Source organism: Poromitra crassiceps (assembly GCF_964638095.1).
Source record: "Poromitra crassiceps genome assembly, chromosome: 2".
NCBI classification, from domain to species: Eukaryota; Metazoa; Chordata; class Actinopteri; order Beryciformes; family Melamphaidae; genus Poromitra; species Poromitra crassiceps.
In genome coordinates, this window is record NC_139624.1 from 748,497 (window position 1) to 767,327 (window position 18,831).

At 46.9% G+C, this 18,831-nt stretch overlaps 1 long non-coding RNA gene across 1 annotated transcript; it reads left to right on the forward strand.

Moving 5' to 3' along the window:
- The first annotated feature begins 1,109 nt into the window (after positions 1 to 1,109).
- Positions 1,110 to 5,177, forward strand: LOC310772555. Its single transcript, XR_014552502.1, has 3 exons — positions 1,110 to 1,163; positions 1,297 to 1,381; positions 4,847 to 5,177. It is a non-coding gene; the product is annotated as an uncharacterized lncRNA (long non-coding RNA).
- The last annotated feature ends 13,654 nt before the right edge of the window (positions 5,178 to 18,831 follow it).

Here is an 18,831-nt window from a genome sequence, read left to right on the forward strand (position 1 = left end):
TCGTCACACTGCTTTTTGCTTGCCTTCCTCCTTCCTTGTCGCCACTTAGTGGGTCGGTGGAATGGGTTGTACACGTTGTACACGTCCAATACTTATATAAGAGATGTAAAAGGGTTAGATGCACATCCCACGGTCAAAAAAAAAAAAATTTTTTTTTTGACGTATTAATACGTCGTTGGCAGTGAACGGTTGGATTTTTTTTGACGTATTAATACGTCATTGGCAGTGAACGTGTTAAAGTCCCTGGAAACCAAAATCCACAAAAACGTTCTAACTATGTTATTTAGGGTCTTATGTTAGTAATTTTGTGCCTCAGAAATTATTATACATTACTTTCAACCCAAAGCCTTAAAATCGACACTTTTCTACAAGATTCTACAAAGTACTTCCTCATTGAAGACAGCAGTGCGCGAGGTGCTAAAACGCAGGAGCTTATGACGTCATAAGCTCTATATAACCTTTGTACACGCGCGCAATCTGCCCTTCTCCTTTTGTCCGTTCTTTGCCACCAGTGACAGCGCTCCCTCAGTGTCTGTCTGCCTCCCACTCTGTGCCGAGCGCTATGCTTCTCTCTCTCTCTCTCTCTCTCTCTCTCTCTCTCTCTCTCTCTCTCTCTTCTCCTCTCTCTCTCTCTCTCGGGACTAGTGTGAGAGAGAGCACAGAGAGAGACACACAGCCGCAACGAACACACACACACACACACACACACACACACACACACACACACACACACAAGCCCTCTCAAGCCCTCGTGTTCGACACACGCACTGGATCTCTCTTTCTCCGTTTCCCTCCCCCCCTCTCTCTCGCGCTCTCTCTCTCTCTCGGAGGAGATAAATGTCCCTGCTGCAGACGGACACGCCCACACATTCCGCGGGAGAAAATACACTCTAAAAAATAATCGATTCTCATGCGTTTTGCCACACCTGTCAAACCTAAATTTATATACTTTGCGACGTTCATCATCGTTCAAATTTGGCTGGTGGCTTATTAACATAGGGTCCTGTGATGTGATGAACTCAAAATGCTAAATAATAAAGAAATATTTCTGGTTTCCAGGGACTTTAATTTAACCCTGCTGTATCTACAGAGCTGCTTGGTGGGAGGACAGAGATCTGGCGTAGGAGGGGAGGAGCATTGTCCAAATGAATCCTTCAAAAGAGGTGAGAAGAATATCACTGTTGTGTCACTGATGTTGCAACACACACACACACACACACACACACACACACACACACACACACACACACTGTGCACCCCTGTCCTAATTCTTTATGTCTTCCTTTATGCAAACAGAGAGACACCAAGAGACCCAAACGCATTCACACTGGAGTGAAGTCCTACCACTGTGATCAATGTGGGAGCAGGTTCAGTCTGTTAGGTAACCTAAAAACACACAAACGCATTCACACTGGAGAGAAGTCCTACCACTGTGATCAATGTGGGAGCAGAGTCAGTCTGTTAGGTAACCTAAAAACACACAAACGCATTCACACTGGAGAGAAGTCCTACCACTGTGATCAATGTGGGAGCAGAGTCAGTCTGTTAGGTAACCTAAAAACACACAAACGCATTCACACTGGAGAGAAGTCCTACCACTGTGATCAATGTGGGAGCAGAGTCAGTCTGTTAGGTAACCTAAAAACACACAAACGCATTCACACTGGAGAGAAGTCCTACCACTGTTACCAAGGTGGGAGCAGTTTCAGTCATAACCAGGATTTAACCATCTGCACCTGATCTGCACGGTAAAGGATCTGATTAAAGATGCACACATATCTGCGTGTGCTATAATATAGCACACATATCTGCTATATGACACATATCATAGATATAGCTCACTCTGTACACTAACCTGACACTGAACCATCCAGCCGTGTAAGAGTGACCTGACACTAAAGATCCAGCCGTGTTCAGAGTGACACTGTTCAGAGTGACACTGTTCAGACTGACACTGACGATCAACCTTGTTCAGCTCCCTGACAGCGACGATCCGAGCGTTTGTAGGTCAGCCATTGAGGGACCTAACACGGACGATCCGGCCTTGTACAGAGTGACCTAACACAACCGATCCAGTCATGTTCAGAGTGACCGAACACTAACGATCCAGCCGTATTCAGAGTGACCGAACACTAACGATCCAGCCGTATTCAGAGTGACCTGACACTAACGATCAGCCGTGTAAGTGACCTGACACTAACGATCAGCCGTGTTCAGAGTACTGACACCTAACGATGAAGCCGTGTTCAGAGTACTGACACCTAACGATGAAGCCGTGTTCAGAGTGACTTAACAACGACTAACGATCCAGCCATGCTCGGCTGCAACGGGTGACTTAACACTAACGACTGCAACCGTGTTCAGGTCAGCCGTGTACAGAGTGAGCTATATCTATGATATGTGTCATATAGCAGATATGTGTGCTAGATTATAGCACACGCAGATATGTGTGCATCATCACAGGCCCCAGAGCTCAGGGGGCCTATAACCCAGAGCCTCTTCACAGGACCACTGCATATCTCAAATGATCCCTTAGAGAGAGCCCCAACCCTTTATTTTTGACCAAATGTTCCATAAGTTTATGAACAATTACAGGGTTATTGTTTTTTTCTGTTTACTGTAAATCCTGTGTTATTGAGACATGAGCCAAAATTAGTACAGCCAGCCGCCAAATGCTGGTAAAAGTGGCTGGTAGATTTGCTTCACTCACCATCCAAAAGAACAATGGTAATCTATTGAGTGGCTGGTAAAATGTGAACATTCACTAGCCATTTGGTGGACAAAAAAAGTGAATTTTGTTGCCTTTATGGAGATACAGGTGAATGTATTTATTGTTGTTGTGCTGTTGGCTTTGAGTTCAGGTGGCTGACTGTGATGTAAATCCTGTTGAGTCAAGTGAATGTATGCCTTAGTTCTCATTGTGTGTGCGCTGCATGTGTCCAGGCCCAGGGGCCCATCATGTCATAATCCACCTATGTGTGTGTGCGCTGCATGTGTCCAGGCCCAGGGGCCCATCATGTCATAATCCACCTATGTGTGTGTGCGCTGCATGTGTCCAGGCCCAGGGGTCCATCATGTCATAATCCACCTATGTGTGTGTGCGCTGCATGTGTCCAGGCCCAGGGGTCCATCATGTCATAATCCACCTATGTGTGTGTGCGCTGCATGTGTCCAGGCCCAGGGGCCCATCATGTCATAATCCACCTATGTGTGTGTGCGCTGCATGTGTCCAGGCCCAGGGGCCCATCATGTCATAATCCACCTATGTGTGTGTGCGCTGCATGTGTCCAGGCCCAGGGGTCCATCATGTCATAATCCACCTATGTGTGTGTGCGCTGCATGTATCCAGGCCCAGGGGTCCATCATGTCATAATCCACCTATGTGTGTGTGCGCTGCATGTGTCCAGGCCCAGGGGTCCATCATGTCATAATCCACCTATGTGTGTGTGCGCTGCATGTGTCCAGGCCCAGGGGTCCATCATGTCATAATCCACCTATGCCAACACATTGATTTAGAATCTTTATTTTAGATGGAAAATATCACTCACAAATGCAAATGGGCGACCAAGAAGCCACACATACAAGTCAAAGTCAAATTTGGAGACCATCTGTCCCAAGAACAGCAAAGCCATCAAAACTATTTGTAAAGATTTAAAGATTGTAATGCCTGTAGTTACTGTAGCAGGCTTATGTGTTCATTTCTTGTTGCATTCTTTTACTTCTGTCAATGAAGTTATAGCAGCCTACTTGTTGATCAATTACTGTATATGCTGAATGACACTAAGCGACCGTTTAAACATTTTCCTCAAATATTTTCTTCCCTTCAGAATCTGGACTGTAAAGAGCCAATGTTTACCATTGTGTATTTGCTGGTATAACAAGTTGTTCTACCAGCAAATACACAATGGTAAACATTGGCTCTTTATGGGGTAAATGCCAAATGCCATTGGGTAAATGGCAGTTATATTTACCATACATTTACCATAAAAAATGTAGGCTACATTGTACTGAATGAAACAAATGTTTGATGCAACCACGTGTAAATAGTGGAGTAGATCCCACATCAGCTGCACAACAAATGTTCCAAGACCAGAAATGCATAGACTTGAACCCCCCCTACCCCCCCCCCCCCCCACACACACACACACACACACACACACACACACACACGCACAACCCAACCAAGAAGAATAACGAACACAGACATCAGAAAGTCAAGTCATTTTATCGAGAACATGGACATGGCAATCTTTACAAGGAATAAGACCAGGGGCTCCCAACCTTTTTTGCTTGTGACCCAACTTTGATGTCACAAAAATCTAGGGACCCAAGACATTCAAATTCCAACGTTAGTCAGTGATGTTACTGTGACAGCGACACTTTTTGTATTTTAATGAACTGTGGGAAACACCAGATTCCCGATCACACTCGAAGGCCACACTGCAATCAGTGGAACTTGCCTCACCTGCAAACCTGTGTGGGCAGCTGGTGGGGAATATAACACACCTGTTTCACAGAGAGAGACCAGTGAGACGAGGGAGAAGACAGCCGATGCAGCGAGGCGACACAGCGCACCAGGACAGACCCAGGAGAGTGGAGAGCCAACACAGCACCTATCCAGACGAGCCTAGGACCACTCTGGAACCTGAAGCGCAGCAGCCAGTGTCCGTTCTGCTTTACTACTCCAGCCTGGGCCAATAACAGGACCTGTTATTGCCCGGGACAAGAGTCAGTACTCACTGAATTGTGGCGGACACATTGAGGCCGGCTGCGGGGCCAGGCAGGGTGGGGAGAGCATTGTGCTTGTGTACAGAAGATTAGCTGTGGGTTTCCTGTCCTCCAACAGAACAAGCTGTGTGGCACTGGGACGAGGCCTGTGATTGGGCGAGCTGCGTCGGAGAAGCAAGCGTCATCTGTGAAAGCAAGGGGGAAGCCATTGGACCGCAGCAGAGGGGTGGCGTTGCGACGTGCCCCGCTCTCGAGTTAAGTACCCCTTGCTCCCTTCCTCCTGTCCAGCATTTTATAAGAACACGGCGATTGCCATATTTTAGACCTGTTTTTACCGTTTTATCTGGGACATTTTTATTTATAGTGTTGATCTTTAATGGGCCCTTTTACCCCCAGCCACTTTTAAAATATTCCGTAGTTCCACTTGCTGTCACTACCCCTTGCCAGGACTTTTGACTGCTATTGCAGCACATCCCCCTAGCCTCGACCCAATTACTGTGAGATTTGTCGAGCCTAATAATACCTACGGGTTCCTATCACGAGTGATTAGCATGCAGAGTGGCTATTAATTCGCAGTGGACGTTTTGCAGTGGATATTTGCCTTAAAGTTAACTTGAGTGGCAGTGGTGGCTGACGCTGTGTTTGATCTTTAAAGGATACCGGAGAGCAAGCGGGAGGACTGAGACAAGTGGACCTGGATCTTCAGTCAGTGGAGCTGTGCTGGGTCACCTATTTTTATAAATAAACATTGTTATTCCCTTTTTACCTTGGTTGTAGTTTTAACTCTGCTTACTCCTGATTTTAAACGAACCTGTGCAGCTCTTATGCCCTCAGGTTAAGGGAGCTCTTTAACAGGCTGCTGCAGCATGACCCGGATGGAGCCCCCACGGATGAACACCTGAAAGAACAGTTCCTCTTAGGTCTGGAGGAGGGCCCGATGACACAAACCTTGAGGAGACATGCCCGCCAAAACCCACAGCGAACATTTGATGCCCTTCACCAAGAAGCCCTATTGCTGGAGGAGGATAGACGGGGACATGGCTGGTCTGAGGTAACATGCACAGCGGTTGGGGGGGCAAATAACTTTCATTCTCACCCCCAGAAAACCGATTGGAAGGCGGAATTTAAACAAGAGATTATGTCAGAGTTGAAAGACCAATTGAAGGAATGGACACAAGAGTTCCTCCGAGAAGCCAGGCCGAGAAGCCCGCCCCGACAAGGCAGAGCAGCTATGCCCCACGCCGTAACCCAGAACACCGCTGGGAAGCACCTGCATCCTCCAACACGTGGGCAGCAGATGGTAAGCCTATCTGTAGGCGCTGCCGCCAAGCGGGCCATATAGCTGGTTTCTGTCCAAACTCTAACCAGCCCACACAACATTGAAACTAGTCTCGGCTCCCAGACGTTTGGTGAGCTGCGCCACCAAACGTCTGGGAATTTCACTGTCAGAAACTGTCTGTCAGAGCCCGGCGAGAACGGCCGGCAGCAGACACGCCTACATTTATTATTAGAATTTTATTTGGTAGCGGCAATGCCATTTATCATAGTTCCAATATAGAGCAAGACACCGATGTGCTGCAAAGAGAGTTTATACCTGTTGTTTATTTTACAATCATTTTTCCTACCCGGAAGTGGTCCGCTTGCTACTGTGAGTCATCAGCAGGCTCTGTAACGTTAGCCTCGGGAGTCGGGTTTATCGCTGGGGAAAAGACCTCTAGCCGCCGGGGCCGGATGAAACACGTCCTATTAACAGGTTATGTTTGTTTCTAAGTGATTAATATGTTTCTCCGCAAACGCGGCGATGTTTTGCGAGACACTGGTTCTGCATGAGCGTCACTGCCCCCAGAAAGCAGGCCCGCCCACAACACTCATGAGTGGTTCTCCGATGCAAGGCTTCCAACAGCGCCACCTAACGTTATGCAAAGATTTAAATAGTAATATTCTCAGTCTTACAGGAGTGAAACGGATTAAGACTGAGGGCTGAGTCTACATTGAAACTAACTAACCCCACTACTGAGCTCTAACCAGCCCACACAATATTGAAACTAACTAACCCCACTACTGAGGCTCGGGTGGTGGGGGTAGGACAGGAGGAGGTGTTACAAGGGCCGCCAATGGAGGCATTGATTGGACAATGCCCACAGGCTGAGGTGGTGATGGGAGGAATTAAACTGACTGGACTTTTCCACATGGGCTCACAAATCACATTAATCCGACATAGCCTTTTCACTCAGTACTTTCCAGACTATGCGGTCAAAGAGCTCCCCTCTATGATTAAGCTTAAAGCTGCCAACCGTCTCCATATCCCCTCTCTGGGCTATGCAATGTTTGACTTTGTGGTTGAGGGCCACAATATTGGCCAGCGAGGAGTCTTTATTGTAAAAGATGATTGTTTGTCTAACCCCTTCCTCATTGGCATGAATGTCATACAAGCAGTCTTTGATGTCGTGTTTAAAAACCCAGATGGTCCAAGGTCTTTCTCTTGCCAGAATGCCAAGTTTCAGAATGCCTGGAGGATGGCCTTTACAGTATGCTGCAGCACCGTGGAGACCTCTGGAGATGGGTCCCTGGGTCACATCCGGCCAGCCCACCGAGTTACCATACCAGCAAGGAGTGAAGTGGTGGTCTGGGGGCGTGCCAGACCTGGGATGCGAGGGCGTGACTACCATGGGCTGGTCGAGGCACTCCCAGAACCTGGTGCAGTTGCAGCGGCACGAACAATATCTGTAGTCAAGCAGGGTTGAGTACCTGTCCGTGTGCATAACCTGCAAGACTTTCCTGTCTCTCTAGGCCGCTACACAAAGCTGGCAAGGCTGTTTCAGGTTAACGACACGGACATCCATGGAACGCGGGATATCAGCCTGAGGCCTGATGCGGATGGCGTGGTCGAAGTCAGTGTGGTTGACGTCTGTGACGGGACAGAGCAAGACCAGGTGTTTGAGGCGCTCAAACTGGCCGACCGGCCGGACCTGAACCTGGAGGAGCAAGGTCAGTTAACAGCCCTGATAAACAAATGGGAGAGTCTTTTCAGCCCATGAGGAGGACTTTGGGAGGACAGATGCCGTGAAGCACTGCATACCCACAGGCGATGCGGCCCCCGTGAGAGAGCGCTTCCGACCTCTACCACCCCTGCTTTACCAAGACATGTGGGTCCTGCTAGCAGGTATGTTGCAAAATGGCGTCATAACAGAAAGTTCCAGCCCCTGGGCCGCACCCATTGTTATGGTGAAAAAGAAAGATGGCAGCTGGCGATTCTGTGTTGATTATAGAAAGTTCAATTCTGTCACTCGTAAGGATGCCTTTCCGCTCCCTAGGATTGAGGAGACCTTGACCTCCATGACCCAAGCAAAGTGGTTTTCCACTTTGGACCAGCAACCATGGGTTAGGAGCGGTGTTGGCCCAGGTCCAGGAGGGTAAGGAGCGAGTAATTGCTTATGCAAGTCGGAGTTTGCACCCCACAGAGCGTAATGATGCAAATTATAGTTCTTTCAAACTGGAACTCCTAGCACTAAAGTGGGCCATTACCGAGAAATTCAGAGATTACTTGACTGGAGCAAAGTTCACAGTGTATACGGATAATAATCCCGTTGCTCATCTGCAGTCAGCAAAGTTGGGTGCGGTGGAGCAGCGCTGGGTGGCACAGCTGGCATCCTTTGACTTTGAAGTGAAGTACCGCGCCGGGAGGGAAAACGCAAATGCAGATGCTCTCTCTCGATTCCCTGCAGTTAGGAACCCACCAGCACAGACTACTGCTCCCCCTACAGACGGCATCACCTCAGCAGCAGTAGAACAGGATGAAGGCTCTCTACAACAAAATGATTGGGCGGTAGAACAACAGGCCAACCCTGACCTGCAGGCTATGAGAAGGTATGTGGAGCAAGGGTTATGCCCTGTTGGGCCTGAGCAGAGAACACTCACTGAGGGCACTGTTATACTGCTGAAACGATTCAAGAGGCTCTGTGTCCATGAGGGGATCCTGTGCCGCAAAACTGTTGACCCAAACACCCATGAGCAGCTGTTTCAGATTGTGTGCCCAGGTCCCAAGCGTCAAGAAGTGTGGTGGCTGTACCATGAGGCTGCAGCACATGCAGGAGCAGGAAGGACTCTGGCCACCTTGAGACGCCATTTCTTCTGGGTCGACATGGAGCAAGAGGTGAGGGGTTTCCAGTCCGGTTGTGTTGTATGCAGCCTGCAGAAGGACAGGGCGGAACAAAGGGCTCCCTTGAACCCAGTCACTGTCACGTACCCTTTAGAGGTAATGACCTTAGATTTCCTGTCTCTCGGTAGGCCTGGCCACTCGTACCAAAATGTTTTGGTCATGACCCATATGTTTACTCGCTATGCCTGGGCTGTGGCCACTCGCAACCAGACTGCCAAAACCACGGTGCGAGCGATTTGGTCCAAAATCATCCACACTTTCGGATGCCCTGTTCGGTTTCACTCAGACCAGGGCCCGAACTTTGAATCTGAGCTAATGAAGCAACTCTGTGACATGTATGGTATTGCTAAAAGTAGAACTACGTAGGCCTGGGCGATATGGCAATTTTTTTTATCACGATATGTTTTCTTATATCGATCGATGTCGATATTTATCACGATATAAATTTATCAATAATACTAATTGCACATAAAAAGCACATGAAGAATTTTAGGGGCACAATTAAAATTCAATGCAGAGCGATATAGAATGTATTCGATAGGACTCTATTAATCTCTGACCGGTTACAATGAAGTTGAATTCAATTCAAAGTATTCTCATGAGAGAGGCTCAATGCAGCTCATTGGCTATTGTTGTCATTAAATGATAGCTCTTTATTTAGTCATCTGTTTGTCCATACTATTCACTTATGGCTTTTTAATGTAACTTGATCCATTTGCATTTTCAGCTTATTATAATTGTCCTATGCTTGTTACTTGTTTTCCCTTATACCACTGGTCTTTGGTGTGCTTATTCTGTTGTGTGTATTGCATTATGTTGTTTCAATGCAATGAACGTCTTGGTCCAAGGCTAGGTGTTGATTATGCAGCTATAGTTAGCTGCTGTTGGTTTGATAAAGGAAGCAAAGACTGTTTAAACCATAGATGTGTAATGTTGTTCGGATAGCTGCTATAGATGGTCTATCTAACAGATAGCATAACGTTAGCAAGATTGTCAAGTATGAAGATATTAACGTTAGCGTTAGCTAACGCAATGTAGATGCTAATTTGATACCATTCATGACAGCCAGCTACCGCTACACGCTACACGCTACAAATCCACGGCCTGACATATATTTTAATTGCATCTGTTTATGTTACTCTTGTTTTGCTGGGCCAGGCTCTAACTGATTAGGAGCCACTCAGCCAGCCGAGCCGACTGCGAGGCTCTGCAGAAAAAGGGATTCTTCCGCAAACGCGTGCATCACATGGTTTATTTTCCATTGATGCCATTGGTTTCACTCAGTGTTGCCTTCAAATACCCCCCCAAAACGACACATTATTCACAATAAGCATTGCTGTGCTAAGCTGCGGTCATGTTTCTGAGGGGTTTTGAACGCAACACTGAAAATATTTTATTGAAATTACAGCTCATAAATTTATCATCGTTATCGTGGCCGTTTTTTTCGTGAAAATTTTTGACATCGTTTTATCGCCCAGCCCTAGAACTACGCCATACCATCCGGCAGGTAATGGGCACGTTGAAAGGATGAACCAAACCCTACTGAATCTGCTCCGGACGTTGGGAGCTGATAAACAAAGTAGGTGGCCAGACCACTTACCTGAGCTGTTGCAAGCAGATAACAACACCGTGCACAGTGCCACTGGGTTTGCTCCATCTTACCTAATGTTCGGCCGACACCTTAGGCTCCCGGTGGACGTTGGTCTCAGGGTCGGGCAAGAGAAAGCAAATGGTGATTTGGCCGGGTTGGTTCGTGAACACCACAGAAGATTGACCTACGCTTATGATGTGGCACGCAACAAAATGTCTAAAGCCGCCGAACAGACTAAATGACCAAAGAGCCAACGCAACCCCGTTGCTGATTGGCGAGCAAGTATGGGTTCGGGACAGGAACAGGCAAGGACAAGGGAAGTTGCATGGTGGGTGGGATCCTGAATCTCACCTTGTTCTGGAAACTGTGGGAGACACAGGCTTGGTGTACAGGGTGAAACCAGAGAGGGGAGGGAAGGACAAAGTTTTACATAGGAATTCTCTGAAACTGTGTACAGGTCCCCCATTGCAACAAAAACCGGCAGCCCCACAAGCCACTGGGGAAGGACTTGAAGGCCTGCCCATGTTTTATTGTGTCCCAGCCCCGCATAGGAACGTGCCCGCACAGCCAGAGGAGCAATCAGTGCGGCGCTCTGGTAGACCAAACCGAGGAGTCCCCCCAGTCCGTTGGGGGGATGTGACAGGGGCACTTTTTGTATTTTAATGGACTGTGGGACACACCAGATTCCCGATCACACTCGAAGGCCACACTGCAATCAGTGGAACTGGCCTCACCTGCAAACCTGTGTGGGCAGCGCTGGTGGGGAATATAACACACCTGTTTCACAGAGAGAGACCAGTGAGACAGAGGAGGCCGACAGAACAGATGGCTCGACGCAGTCCAAGACGGAGGAGCCAGCAGCAGCATCCCAACGTTCAGGAGACAGGCGAGGTGTGTGGCACCGTGACGACCTTGGATCCGGGCGAGGTGTCGGTGGAGCGGAGCGTCTAATCATCGGTGAAAGCCAGGGGGAAGCCATTGAACCACAGCAGAGGGGAGGCGTCTTGACGGGCCCCTCTCTCGAGTTAAGTACACGTTTTTTACCCCTGGCTCCTTCCTCCTCCTTCCAGCATACTGTTTGAATACGACGATTGCCAGATTTTAATCCCCTTTTAACGTTTTCATCTTAGACATTTTTTCCTTGTTTTTATCTTAATGGGCCCTTTTATCCTCAGCCACTTTTAATTGTCCCACCTTCCTATTTTATTTTGTTACCCCCTTGCCAAGGCCGCCGGGACTTTTGTTGGGCTGCTAACAGCAGATCACCCCCTAATCTCGATCAGAGTGCTGTGTTTGACTGCATGTGTTTTCGAGCTTACTACCTACGAGTTCATTGTGCACTTATGGCTCATTTCCACCACATTTGTGTCAGCCGCTAGGATTTTCAATACAAACTCGCCAAGGGGAAATCGCGCAATTCGAGTGAATAGGTTCATTAGTGAAAAAATGTGTTTTTCGTTTTTTTTTATAATTACACAAAGGAGAGTATGGACTATCCATCCCACATAAAATTGAGTTGTTTTATAACCAGTAAATAGGTATATTTAGCGATTTAAAAAATCAAGATTTGCAGTCTTGAGTGCCTAGCTGAGGTGGGGAGGGGAAAATCCTTTACGCATGCAAATCTGCCTCACCTCCCCCTCAGACTGGCCAAGACTATTCTTTTGTCCTCAGCTTTCAGCCAATCAGGTGACCTGAAGAACAGCTGCTAGCCATGTGGAGCCGGCTTCCTCTGCTTTTGTTTACTTACTGAGATGGGAGGACAGTCTGTGTGGATTAAAATGATCGAAACTTTATCTGCAAGACGAGTGCCACTTCATCTGACAAGACAACATGGAGGAACGACAGATTTTATTCACAAGACCGACAGAACGCAGACAACAAAAATACACACTTGTAGACAACACTAACAGCATTTACTGATGCAGGAAGTGGAACACCTCTGGCTTTTCCTCACCTCTAGTCCTAGGTGAGTTTAATCATGATCCCTAACTAACGTTATCTCTTGTTTCTGTTTTAGGGTCTGTGCAACCATCTAACGCTAGTTATGGTTGAACGGTTTTAGTATCGCGTTCAGATTGTGTGTATCGTCGAACAGTAACGAAGAGTATTGAAGGAAAGAAGCGACCCTTTGGCACAGCAGCGTGGCCATTGTGGCGCGGAAAACGGGGACAATAGAGGCTTGTTGCGCCCCAAAATGGCGGGTCTCTTGTGCGCTTTTGCAATGGAACAATGGACTAGTTGACGCTTCTTATCAATGCTCACTCTACGCTACTAAAAGTAACATTAAGACGGTGTGTGTTGCTGCGTGCAAGAGGGCTCGTGTTTACCATGAATATGACATAAATTCACTTGAACGGTTACATCTGCTGGTCACTAAAGACAGTGGTTCTCAAAACTTTTTCCCTAAACTGAAACTGATCTAACTTCTTTCTCTCTCTTTCTAAAAAAAAAAAAAAAAAACTACTAACCTAAACTAAACTTGTACCACTGTTCCTTCAGAATTTGTAGTTGTCATAGACTGTGCTCCATATAGTTGATTGCTTTATTGCTGACAAAAATGTGTTATTGTAAGATAAAAGCCTCTGCCAAATGACGTAATGTAATGTAATGTAATGTAGGCCTAATGAAACAATTTTGACCACGGATCCCCCTTTGATAATAGTTTTGCTTTTAGATGTTTTATTACAGAAAGTCTATGAAACCCATGACCAAAATAGTCCTACATTCTATCATTATGTTACTTGTGGATGGAATTATAGTGGAAATAAGTATCCCCCTTTTTGCTGGGGACCTGTGACAGATGACAGCTCGAGTGCATGGGAGTGTTCAATGTAAATGAGCAGCCATTGTTGACTCCCCCCATCAGCTGCCTGGCCCAGAGGTGATAAGTGGCCCATCTTTGAGGCTGATTTTCTCTAAATCTTGATTTGAGGTGTAACAACATTCAAATGAGGATATCTTCTTCAATTATTTTCAGATTTTGATGTGTGACACATTATTTGCAAGCTTACAGTCTGTAGTTTCACAATCTGCAAAAAACAGAAAAATGACCTCGGCTAGATTGTATTCAAATTACCAGCGGGTGACACATTTTACAGCTCGTCACCACTCGGCTCTACTTGTTTCAACCCGATGGACGTTTTGCTTCCACCGCTGGTCATCTGCCCCCGCCCACACCTGGTCGTCATAGCGACCGCATATCTGCCCTCCGCCCATATTCCGAAGTAGGCTATAACATATAACGTTACAATTAAATCCATCCACATAACTTTTAAACTGTTTATGAAATACTGGTGCCTCTAAATGACCTACAGTGTACATGGGCAAATGTGACAATTGGCCAGGAGAATGGATATCTCTTTGTTGTTAGTCAAACTCACATGCATGCGCGAGGGACGGGAGTGAGGGACGGGGGTTGCGCTACAGAGTGAAGCCTCTACCCCGGCGGCCTCTCACCAGGTAAGACCGCGGCTTCACCAAAGCCCCGCCTGCGGCCTAGCGGAGCCGATGCTGCAGACAGCTACAAAGGGCTTCCTGAGGAGCGGATTTTTTTTTCTCTCAAAACAATTGAAAAGCACCGTCATGTTAAGCTGAGTAAGGAGATCGCTTTTATTTCACCAGAGCCGAAGGCAGCAACACAAAAGACTGATGGAAATAACAGAAGAGAAGATAATCCCCACTAAACTGGTATCCAGCATTGACAGTAGATAGAGTAGACACGATTCTGCCTGACCAATCAGTCGTCTGCAGTGTTTTCACGTCACCGTATGGTACCGGGTCCACAGCGTTAGAACCTCAACAGAGCAGGGACCAAAACTAGCACGACTCAACGCCGACTCAACCCGGGCTGGCCAGGTTTTTGATCGGTGGAATGAGACAAAAACGCGAGACGAGTTGGGCGGGGCCGCGCTGATACCAGCGGTGGAAATGGGCCAAAAGGGTGCAGTGACCAGTCTGCAGTGCAGTGGATACTTGTTGCAGTGGATTTTGTGTCAAGTGAGTGGCGGTGGCTGACGCTGTCTTGGTCCCCTAAAGAAAACCGGAGGACCAAAGCGGGAGGACAGGACTAGCGGACTCTGATTCCAGCAGTGGACTTGGGGCTGGGCCGCGACAACATTTTAATATTCTTGTAGTAATAAACATTGTTATTCCTTTTTACCTTGGTGGTCAACTTTAACTCTGCTCACTCCTGATTTTTAAAGACAACCTAGGTGGCGTTGTCGGACAACACTTTTGTTGGTTGGACACCCTTGAACAGTTTTAACTCATTCACCGCCAAAGACGTCTTTGACGTGTTATCAGAAATAGCCCTCCCCGCCAATGACGTGTTTGACGTGTTTTTGTTTTTATTAGTACAGCGCGTAGTTCAAAGACTTCCCCAGCCTGTGACATGTTATCAGGTCCAAACAAAGACAAGCCGACAACACGTTATCAAACACATACCGCAGCTGTTGTTTTGAAATGGAAGAGGAGGAGAAAACGGAGAAACGCTGCCTGTTGCATAGAGGAGAAACGCCATTGAAACACCCCTCGGCGCGCTGCGCTGGTCGCCTCTGCTGCAGGGCGAACCTGGATTGAGTTCTTCGCGGAAGTCAAACCAACATGATCGATCCGGTTCCAGCGCCTTGTCCCAAAGCCAAGCCGACCCCGTTCCTGTGTCGCAGCATTCGTCCCAGCCCGAAGGAGAGGAGGAAAACGATGCAGTGCAGAGGAGGCTAGACGCTGATCTCAGAGCAGTTTGGTGTTCTCCCCTCCTATGCTAATTTGCGGGGCGATCAGTAGTATTCCCTGGGAAGAGGTGCGATCCAGCAGCAGCTGTGGACAGAACTCGGTGTGTGTGTGTGTGTGTGTCCTGAGTAAACTGTATTGTTGAATCTAAAAAAAGCACTTCATATATATACCGTAAATTCCGGACTATAAGGCGCACCGGTGTATAAGCCGCACCTGCAGAGTTGACTGTTTTTTACATATATAAGCCGCACCGGTCTATAAGCCGCGGGTGTTTTGATGTTTAATTACCATATGTAAGGGTTCGTGCACAGAGGGGATTGTCGGAAAAGAGATGGCTGTTTGGGGAAGCTCCCATTTATTAACATTTCAACAAAACAAGTTGCATATTTGCATAACGTATTCAAGTGTTACCATTTAGTGCAATAGTAGCTACAGAACATGTACTGTGCTGTGTAAATTTAGGGGTCCTTGGCATGAAAAAGGTTGAAAACCACTGATCTACATTATAGCCTACAGTAGTACCATAACAAAAAACAAAGCTTACAGCGCTTGACGAGGCAATATCAATGGCTAAATTAAATGTGTTTTTTTAAAAGTGCAAAATAAAGTGCCTGTAACACGACAGTAAGCGGGTAAGCCTAAAGTTGCAGTAACACGGCTGCTTAAAATATACGGTAATCAGCCTACCAGAAAAGTCATTAATCCTCGTCTTCATCTTTTAGGCTAAGGTGCAGTACACGGCTGTAACCAGAAAAGTCAAGTCATTAATCCTCATCTTCCTCTTCTTCCTGCGTACTAAAACCACCAAAGTCCTCATCTTCAGTGTCGGAAACGAACAGGCTCAGGGTGGCTTCGTCAGCCACTCTCCTCTCTCCTTCGTTGTCGCTCTCAAAACCAACGAACTCCTCTTCGTCACTGTCGGAATCGAACAGCCTCTGAAGGCCCTCAGCTGGCGGCGTCCTCCTCTTCATCACGCAGCAGTCCAGCCTTTCGGAACCCGTTGGTGATCGTGGATGTTTTGACACTCCTCCACGCTGTCAGGATCCACTGGCAAACTTGAGCCTTCAGTCGGATCTGAACGGCACCTCGGCCGTCTGCTCTCTGTGTCAACACCCTGATGCCAAGGTTACGTGCTGCTGATCGATTTCCTTCTTTCCTTCTTCTTCTCGCCGCCATCGTCGTAACACAGCCAGTTCTCCATCTTTTGAAGCATGATGTTAGATTACAACGAGCTAGTTGTGTGGCTTAGCCTTCCAAAATGTTGCTGTTAGTTTTTTAGAATGTAATACATAGAATTGGGAATGTTACATTCAATTTCATTCAGACTGTCTTTCAGGCTCAATCGCTGCCTTTTTCCCCCCGGAGCGAGGGAGGAGGGAGGGTGTTTTACCGTAGTGGCTGAGGGAGCGTAGTGGCACAGTGCTCCAATCAGGTCGCGAGGCACATTTTTTGCAACATCATCCAATCAGGGTCTCGCTCTCGTAATGTCTGTCTTGCTCTCGTTCTGCCTCATACCAACATCCATAGATTTTGGAGGTTCCCGAGTGGCCGTTTGCTGAAAAAATCCATAGATAAGCCGCACCGTTATATAAGCCGCAGGGGCCAAAAAAGGCCAAAAAACGGGAAAAAAGCCGCGGCTTATAGTCCGGAATTTACGGTATATATTTTTTGTCATTTGTGTCATAACAAATAATATTTACATGTCTGATGTCAATACCGTTCAAAATAAAAGAATTGAGAGCGAGTTCTGCCTGAGATTGTGTATTTTACACAAATGGCCTTTTCTCCTATTTGTCTTCTCAAGAGAGACCTTTTTGGTGAAAACAGGGTGTATATAAATGGCTATAAGTAGAGTACAGAACATGCTAAAAGCTCACTTTTTTCCCCCTGGTGAACCCAGAGACGTACATCTTCATTTTGAGGTATTGCAAATCACTTTGGTGCTAATAGATAATTTACTGTGGGTCTTGAAAGATGACCAACAATTATGAAAATCTTTGGCCTGTGCTAAATATTGGCAGTCCTAAACTGGCCATGAATGAGTTAATGTGGTAAAGTGAGCCACGTTACATACATTTTTTTATTTGTTTTGTGTGTTTCAGTGTGTGTGTGGCACAGGCTCGACAGCCGGTCAAGGTGACTGTGGACGACGGAGGGGACGACTGGGAGACCGACCCCGACTTTGAGGTGGCTGTGAAACTATTAGGAAGACACCATCACTCCTCCCTCCATAAACCCGTCACTCTTCCTCCCCCTCTCCCGTCACTCTTCCTCCCCCTCTCCATCTAATCCTCACATGTCTCTATTCGTTCTTCATGTGTCCACCATCTCTGATCATTCTGTCCTGTTTTTTTGGTTTCGTTTTCTAGAATGACGTGTCGGAGAAAGAGCAGCGCTGGGGGGCGAAGACGGTGGCCGGCTCAGGCCATCAGGAGCACATAAAGTGAGCAACTATGAGACTAGTGTTTTTTTTTTTTTAGATATCGATTTTCACTACAATAAGCAGGGATTTTCTTCTTTATTTCATAATGGGATCTGTAATGTGAAAAGCCCCCAAAGGTGTCATCTTAACGCTGTCCCTCCTCCTGCTCAGTATCCACCAGCTGCGTGAGAACGTGTCGACTGAGCACACCTCCCAGAAGCAGAAGGAGATGGACGACGTGCCCAAGGCCTCGCATGGCTACGGGAGCAAGTTTGGAGTGGAGCAGGGCCGCATGGACAAGGTGAGAGAGACCCTGGAGCCTTTTACAGTTGTTGTGCTCAGTTCAACTGGATCAGGCCGTTTGTATATATATATTATTTTGTAACTTTCAAAGAGTTGTTTCTGTCTTCATGTGCTGGTGGGAAAGTCTGGCCTAACGGACTTCCAAGTTGGCTGCGAAACAGCATTGTTCATGCGCAGTTTTGTCCGAACATCAGACCTGGACCTCCTGTAGTTTAACAAGCTAATCTGACACATTTAATTCAAACAAATGAAGGTTTCTGTTGACTGAAATTGAGGTTTTTTGGCTTGTTGAGAAGGTTAAAGGTCACCGTCGTCGTGTCATAACTTGGAAACTCACCAGTAAAACTATGATTAGTTTCATCCTCTGAGTTTATGTGAAATTTCTATGTGGGAAATGTGTTCATCCGATAGAACACGAATGCACAATATGTCAGATTAATTTATTATACCGTGCCTGCTGGAGTGGTGATAGAGTGAGTTGCCATAAATAATAGGAAGTGTACGAATTATTAAATTAATTTAGGAGAGGAGTGAAGAGTGCGGTAGTCATGTGTCAACTCCATGTTGACGCATGGTCAGCAAGAGGTGCCTGCTGAAGGAAGCCGTTATGACCATCCAGCCTCAGCTGCACCACAGCAGCATTTTATCATCATAATTATGATTCATGTCCACCAGGGAGTTGTTTCATCGTAGCTCTCGGTTAAGGTTATCGACAGTATCGATAAGTATTGATACTGATACATTTAAATGGATACAATACTCATTTGCAACAGTATCGATACCAGCAGTGCTTTCTCCGATTGAGAAATCTAAAATACTACAGATTTTTCCCTCCCTGTCATTGGTGGCTATCTGTTGCTTCAACAAGCTCAAAGTGTTCTGATAGGCTGATGA